Below are 8,366 nucleotides of genomic sequence, written 5' to 3' on the forward strand. Positions count from 1 at the left end.
GGGAGGGGCTTGCCCATTGCCAGAAGAGTATGTATCACATCCAGGTGCAAGGATGTGATACACTGAAGAAGATTAAAGCACTGGGGTGGGGGCCAGGACTCCTGGGTTCTATTCCTGGCTCTGACCTTTTGGGTGACCCTGGGCAAGTCCCTTCCCTGCTCTGTTCCTCAGTCTCCCCATTTGTCGAAAGGGAGTAATGGGAGGGTCATGTGGCTAATTTGTTAATGACAAAGGACTTTGACCTCTGGGGCTGGAACAGGCTTGAGAGGGGAAAAGGGAAATATGATTTATCGGCTAGGGCTGAATCTAAAGGCCATTTATGTTAATAAACGCAGAGTTTCTTTTTCTCTTTCTTTCTTTGATGTTCTTGTCTCACGTCTTTCCTCTGGCCCAGCGCCACGCTGGTGGCTGCCATCTCAGTTCAGGCCAACGGATGGCAGGGAGATGCAGCAGGTAGACTTCCATCAGATGGGGGCGGGTGCTCCTATACGCTGGGCAGGAAAAGGGCAGAGGCAAGAGGGAAAGCCAGGCCCTATTAACTCTTTGGCTGCTTCCCCAACCACAGGGGCAAGAAGGGAACGCTCTGCTCCCCTTTCTGACACTGCTTCAAGGAAATAAGCCCGGGGTGAGATCCAAGTTTGCCATTAAAAGATGGGCTCCAGGGCAAAGCCTGCTCCACCGCTGGGTTTAATGCACTCACCCGCAGGGAGGGCAGGTGACACAAAGGGCACTTGGCAAATACCCATGAAAGGAGCCTCCCCGTCCTACCTGTGGGGTGGGTAAGTATTGATCTCCTCATGGGCCAGATGGGGAAACTGAGGCCCAGAAAGGCGACGTGACTTACCCAAGGCCAGATAGCATGTCAGTGCCAGAACCAGGAATAGAACTCAGGACTCTGACTCCCAGGCCCACCCCTGCTCTGTCCCTAGACCCCCAACCCCCCCCTCCCTGCTCTGTCCCTAGACCCCCCCAGAGCTAATGATAGAACCCAGGAATCCTGGCTCCCAGCCCCCCCTCCCGCTGTAACCACTAGACACCACTCTTCTCCCACTGGTAGGGTTTCACTAGGCCTTGTGCCCCCACAGTAGGGGCGGCTGCCCCCACAGCGACCCCTTGTGTTATACGACCTTTCTCACCGTTGTCTCTCACTGAGGTTATTCCATGGGCAGAGATGCCAGGACCCCGCCCCAGTACTTCCCAGGGCAGTTGCACACAAAGCCCGTTGGGGGTGGGGCACAGAGCCAGCTGCCCGGGGGCAGAGGAGGCCACCTTGGGGGCAGCGGGAGCAGGAGAGCGGCGCAATGGCCCATGTGTGGCTGGCTGCCCAGTGAGATCTCCACCCACAACATCAGCCGGGCAGGGCGGGGGCAGAGGCTTGGCTGGTGCCCATTCAATCCATGGGTGAAGCTGTGGGTGCCAGCAGGCGCATGCCAAGCCGGTGGTGCTGCAGCACCATGACCAGACAGACCATGCTGCCCATCCTGTGTGGGCCACCTTCCCATGGGCACAGGGGGCCGCCATTCTGCAGCCCTGGGGAGCGCAGACACCAGTTGGGGAAGGTGTGGAGGGGTCTCACCCGGCAGCCGCAGGCGCAGCCCAAGTGGCCAGAGCAGGGCCATCCACCTGGCAGTGGCAGCACCATGCTGCTTGTCGGGAGGGACCACCCCAGGGTGTGGCACTATGCCACACCTCCCCGATCTGCAGGGGAGGCAGCCAGGCAATCAGGGCAGGCCCACCCCCGGCCCAGCCAGAGCCCTTCACTTCCCTCTCCCTGCCCATGCTAATCCTTGCAGGAGGAAATAATTCCCCTTGCAGGGAAGATTATTAGAAGAAGCCGGACTGCGCCCCTTCTAATCCCGGCACCCGAGGGGGGGGTCATGGGCCAGGTGGGGAGGGGCTGGGGGGGTCAGTGTGGGGGCTAGCACAGCCACATGCCTGGGGTGGTCTCTTCCCCAAGCAGGGGCACGAGGGACCTGACCCTCCTGGGGAGGGGGCAATCAGGCTGGGGTCTCCAGGCCACAGGGCCCCCGCCCCCCCCTCCATTGTCTTGGTTCCCTGGGAAGGCAGCCTCCAGTATTAACCCTTGAGGGGTCAGGCCCAGCAGAGCTGGGTGTTGGCAGGCAGGGACCAGGAATGCCATCTCCCACTTGGCTGCTGTGTAGATGGGCACTGGCTGCGGTCAGGGCAGGGAGAGACGAGCAGCACTGGGCACTAATGCCTAGGGCATCAGGACAGGCCCCTGTGCCCTTGAGGGTCAGATCATCCTTGGTGATGGATCTCCCCCACAGCAGCATGCCCCACACACCCCACTCTGTTTGCCTTCAACCCATGCCCTGGTGTGGAAAGGGGACCCCATTCCCATAGGGACCCCCGATTGCTCATTGCAGGGCCAGGAGGGGAGGGCTGGCTTGAGGAGGAGGGTCTTGGACATGTGGGGAGGGGCCCAGATGTTATTGGGGGTGAGGGCTGGACTCCTCCCCCCGAAGCTGGCATGGGGGCAGGAGGCAGCGATGAGTAAACAAAGGTGCTGGGAGGGGCTAGAAAAGGGAAAACAACCCGATTTTTGCAGGGAACAGATGCTGTGAAAGGGCTGCGTGTTGGGCGAAGGGATCATGGAGGAGGGTTGAAGCCAGGGAGCAGGGCTGAGTCCCCTCAGCACTCCTCTGCGCCCCCAAGAATCCAGGGGGTGAGGCTGCCCCCCAAGCATCCTCACTGCCCCAGGGCCATTGAGATAGGGGTCCCTGAGCAGGGGATCTGTGCCCTCTGGGCACTGCCCTGCCAGTGGGCAGTGGGGGGCCCCTGGTGCAGCTCTGCCAGGAGGAAAAGCCTGCCCCACATACACATGGCTCCCCCCGCCCTCTCCACGGCTCCCCAGCCAAGTTTTAAGGATGCTTTCTGCCCATGCCCCCAGCGTACCTTGTTCTGATTGGGAAGAGGGGTGCAGCACCCCCTCTGAGCTCTCTGTCATTGCACCCCCTTCCCAGCAAGGGCAGCCTCCCCCCCCACCCCAGCTGGAGTGGGGTCAGGCAAGGGTTAACAAAGGCCAGGCACTGTGAGTGGGAGGTTCTCGCTTAGTCAGGGCTGCAAACGCCTGGCAAGGTGTTGGGCTTGCACCACAGGAGGGAAGAGGCGTGAGCTGGGGGAGGGCAGGGGGAGGGGCACAAAAGGAGGGAGGGGAGACAATAGGGACCAGGCAGTATCACAGCAGGAGGGCAGGGGCCTGTGTGTGCCAGGTGGGCACTTCAGGGGCTGTCAACCCCCTCCGACCCGCATGGGGCCATGGGGGGGAGGGAGACGAGAGCGCCCGCCAGCATGCCCTGGGTTCACCCCACCTGCCCAGCACACCCTGCACTAACCCCAAGCCGCAGCCCCAGCCCAGGATTCCCGGGTTTGCATCCAGCTCCGCTGGCAGTTAAAAAAGCAGCAGCAAGTTTCTTGCCTTCGGAAAACACATCAAATTGTGACCCTGGTGTGAGCGTTGCAGTGATCCTGCCTGGGGCTGCACATAGCCTGAACCCATCACTGGGAGGGGTGTGAACAGCCCCGTGTGTAACTGACACGCTGCCTGACTCTGCACAGGGCCTGAGCTGATCTCTCTGAGAGGGGTGAACTGCCCCATGGGTCACTCTGGGGTGTTAACTCCAGTGTCCTAGGGCCATCTCTCCTCCCCCCTGTGCCTGTCCCCCTTTCCCCAGCCTATGCCTCTCCTCCCGCCCTCCCCACACTGAGCAGTCAGGTCCACACTGGCAAGGGGCGTGCGGGGTGCATGGGGTGAGCACCGAAGATCATGGCGGGGGAGGGGGTCAGGCATTTAATAGCACCAATAACTGAGTCTGGTCCTCCTCCCCACAAAGGGATTCCCCCCTTCTTTGACTGCTCCCCCAACTCCTGGGGGGAAGGGTTCTTTCTGGGTATGCCCCCCCCAGCATGGGAAGGGTTAACTCCCCTTCATCTGCTTTGGGGTGGGGGGTGCGGGGCTGGTCAGTTGTGCCCCCTGCGGGGAGGAGGGCAGGCAGGTGTGTGCCTGGGACAGCGGACGACAGGCCAGGCTTGGTGTGCAGATCTGGGCAGGATGATGAAGGGACTGTCCCCAGGGAAGAGAAAGAGCTGAGCCCGCAAGACCAGGGGTCACCCCCGCAATGGGGGGGCAGGAGAGAGACAGAGGATGAAGAGAGACAGAAAGGGGGGGATAGAGGGGCCCTTGGCTATGTTCTGGGCAGGCTGGACCCTACTGCCCCCCGCCCCCTTGTTACTTGGGGCAAAATTGTTTCTCTGTGTCCCTGTGTAGGGAGGTTGTGGGGTTGGGGGGGAGTACAGAGAAGGATCTGTGGTCCCAGAGGCAGTGGGGGGTGGTGGTGGGGAACCAGAGACAGGATCTGGGGGCCAGAGGAAGTGGGGGCCCCAGAGATAGGAGCTGGGGCCCAGAGGCAGTGGAGAGGACCACAGAGACAGGATCTGGAGAGCCCAGAAGCTGCGGGAGGGACAATGAATCACGGAGGCAGCTGAAGGTGGGAGGGAGGGAGGGGATCAGCTGCCTGGCTGTGGGGGGAAGGGCCCAGCTGGAGTGGGGGGCGGGGGCGTAAGGTGAGTGGCACCTCTAGGGTTTCAGAAGGTCTGACAGGGCTGTGGGGTATTAAACATTCATGCTGGTAACCTGACCCGCTGCATTGTCTGCACTGCCACTGGCATGGGTCACTTTACAGACTTCGGCTCTGCCAGCTTGCCCACGGTGCTGCGACCTTCCTCACAGCAGTGCCAGCCTTCCCACAGCGCTGCGAGCTTCCCCGCAGCAGTGCCAGCCTGCCCATGGTGCTGCGAGCTTTCCCACAGCAGTGCCAGCCTGAGCACAGAGCTGCAAGCTTCCCTGCAACAGTACTAGCTTGCCTGCAGCACTGCGAGCTTCCCCGCAGCAGTGCCCATTGCGTGTCTTTCTGTGTGTGAGCATATGTATCTGATGTTTCTGTGCGTATTGTGAGTGCGTGTGCATTGGTGTGTGTGTGCATGTCACTCTATGTGTGTGTGTGTGTGAGTGTGTATCATTGCATGTGTGCATCAGTGCGTGCGGGAAGTGCCCCGCGTCCCAAGGATCCTGTGCTCGTGGGGCTCGCTGACTGGCTGGAAAGTGGGTCAGTGAGCTGCTGTGATGTCACACGCAGTGCTGTGCTCTGGGCACCGGGGGCCCGGGAATCTGGGCCAGACACAGGGAGAGCGTGGCTGTAACCTGCCCTGCCAGTGCCCCCTGCACAGAGAGTGCGCCCTGCTGTACTGTGCAGAGCCTTGCCTCTCCAGAGACTTCCTGCCCAGACAGCACCCCTCCCACACCCCAGCACTTGGACAATCCGGGATTTGTCATTTTTTGGGAGCAGTATGGGGCCCATGACACACATCTATGCTCCCCTCCAGCAGAGGGCGGTGGTGGGCTAACCAAGGGGCTCTTCCCAATGCAACGGATCCTCTGCAGAATTGAGGAGGGGAAAGCAGATGCAATCCTGGGACACATGATCACAGAGAGGATCACTGGAGGCAGGGGGGTCAACTCTTATTGCAGAGCGTGAATTGGTCGGGGAAGGGGGAATCGGTCTGCCCCAAGGGCCTGTCTCTTTCCTACCCCTCAGCCTGTTACACTGGGCACAGCACCCTCAGACATGGGCACACACAATGCGCTGTCCAGTTGCAGTTCGTTTCTTCTCCTGCCCAGACTCTGATACCTGATCATTCCAAGGCCTGGCTCCCTGGACTCCTGGCTCCCTCCTAGATGCCAAGGCCATTGTGATCCTTTTGTCTGATCTCCCGTGTAACACAGGCCAGAGACCTGCCCCCAAATCATTCCCAGAGCAGAGTGGAGAAAAGTGGCCCCTCTTGATTGAAAAATTGCCAGTGCTGGAGAACCCACCACAAGGCTCCTAAGTGGGTCCAGTGGTTAAACATTTACACCTTGTTCCCAGGCTGAATTTGTCTTGTTTCAGCTCCCAGGCATTGGATCATGTTAGATCTTTCCCTGCTAGACTGAGGAAACCATTAGTAAATATCTGTTCCCCATGTGGATACATTTAGACTGTGATCAAGTCACCCCCATAACCTGCTCTTTGTTAAGCTAAATACCTGCTCTTCCATTGCCTGTCTCCTCAGATCCCTGTATGGGCATCAGCTGCCCGCAGCCCCATGTGCTTGCTCTCCAGCTCAGAAGCTGAGTGCATTGGGCCACTTTTCTGCACCCACGCCCCACAGCTGCCAGCATGGCCCCACGCTGCCGGGCTAAGAACCGCCCATCTGCCCCCTTCTTTGAGTCATCCCTCTGCCCTGGCCCTGTAGACCACCATAGGGCAGGGGAGACCCACCCCAGCATGGTGGGCAGGCACCAGGCTGCATTCACAAGAGGAGATGTTCTGGGGCATGAGGGGGTGTTGTCTGTGCTGGGCCTGCGCTACGGCTCATGTTCCCCCTGCCAAGCCCCACCAGGGTGGATCTACCCCCCTGGCGTTACCACAGGGGGTTGGTCCCATCAGGCAGCGAGACTGTAGCTTTGATCAGCACCCCTGGCTGGTCCCACCAGCTGCCAGGCTATGGGGATCCCTACGGTGCAGCTGGCTCCCTGAATCGTGTCCCGTACTTTCTAATAGCCTTATGGCTTTAAGATATAAAACCATTGAAGATGTTTATCTTTTGCTTTCCTGCCGCTTAATCCCCTGATCCCGCGGTGAACAGCTGTTCAGGCCATTAAATTGGAACTTCATTAATGGGAGATCGCATGGCTGCCCAATAGGTTGTGTGTGGCAATTCCCTGATGACCCCCAGTAGAGGCTTCCCAGCTCTCTCCTGGCACAGGGAGTGGGAGAGAACATTACTATTTGTAGCACCTACAGGCAGCAACCAAAATCAGGCCCCTGTCATGTCAGGCCACCGTGCAGTGATAGGCCCTCCACAGCCCTCCACAGGGCCCCCATTGTGCCAGGTGCTGCCCAGACCCCCACCAGGGTTGGAGTCCTCCAGCCTCTGTCTGGAGGCTGCACAGACACACAATGAGAGACAGCCCCTGCCCCAAAGAGCTCACAGCTTGAATAGATGAGGAGTGGGAGGGGAAACTGAGGCCCAGAAGGGAAAGTGACTTGCCTGAAGTCATGCAGAAGAGCCAGGAATAGAACCCAGGAATGCTCTAGCTACTGGACCATGTTGCCCATTGGGCTGATCCTGAATGCTCACAGCTCTGCCACACCTTCCCATCTCATGGCTCTGCAGTGAGGTTATTCCCGGGGCTTGGCCTGCCAGAGAACATAGCCACAGAGAGCTGCCTTGGACCCTTGTGTTACGTGTCTCCCTGTCCTCGATATTTTCTCAGGTGCTTCCGCACAGCCAGCGCCTGGCCCAGTTGCTGGAGAACAAGGTAGCAGCCTGGAAGAGGGGCCAGCCAGCTGGGCGGTTACTGGCTTGAGCCGGGCTCTGCGTGGCTGAGTGGCAGGGGGTTCGATGTGCAATGGGCACTGGCTATGAAGATCTGCGGAGGGCAGCTTTGGGGTGCTATAGGGACCCCAGAGCCCCGCTGCTGCTCCCCATGGTATGTGGCTGTGCCCCCTGTTGGCAGGCACTGGGCCTGGCCTTGACCCCAGCTGCAAGCTCCATCCTGGCTCACTGATTTAAAGGGTTTAAAGGGCCAGCCCCATTCTTCCCAGCTGCCTTGCCGATGCACTCCCCCTACTTTAAAGGGCCAGCCACATTGCCTTCAGGTGCCTTCCTCCCCCACCAGATTTAAAGGGCCAGCCCTGTTCCCTCAGCTGCTTCCCCACCTTCAGCTGCAAGTGTGTTCACAATAGCTGTTGTGCAGGAGAGTGTGACACTGGGGGGGGGGGGGATGTGAATTTGGGGCTGGCAGTGGCTGGGCAGACCTCCCTTACTATCCTACCACGCTGCACTGTGGTTGAGCTGCAGCCTCCCAAGCCCTGTCCCCCAAACCAAGACCCACCCCCAGGAGTACAAATCTCTCTCCATCCTTCCTCTGCTTCCTCACTCACTTTGATCAGCAGCAGAGCCATGTTTCACTGGGTTGGCACCACAGGGGTCACCAGTAGACTCCAGAGTTGACAGCTCCATGTGATGAATAAGGGTGGCTAGTACCCATGCTAGAGCTGTTGTTTCAGGCTGCGGGCAGACTCAGGCATGCAGCACTCCCTCTGGTTAGACTCCGTTCCCATTAGCTTCCCACCCAGGGGCATCATTTCAGAAAACTTTTTTTGGGGGGAAGGGGAATTGTGTCAGCACACAGAGTCGCTCTGTGCCTTGGTTTCCCTCTGTACGATGGGGAGAATAGCCCTGTTGCATGGGGCAACTGGTAACTACATTACAGATGGAGACGGGAGGGGGCCAGAGAAGTG

This window comes from Lepidochelys olivacea, assembly GCF_965140295.1.
Source record: "Lepidochelys olivacea isolate rLepOli2 genome assembly, chromosome: 6".
Lineage (NCBI taxonomy): Eukaryota > Metazoa > Chordata > Testudines > Cheloniidae > Lepidochelys > Lepidochelys olivacea.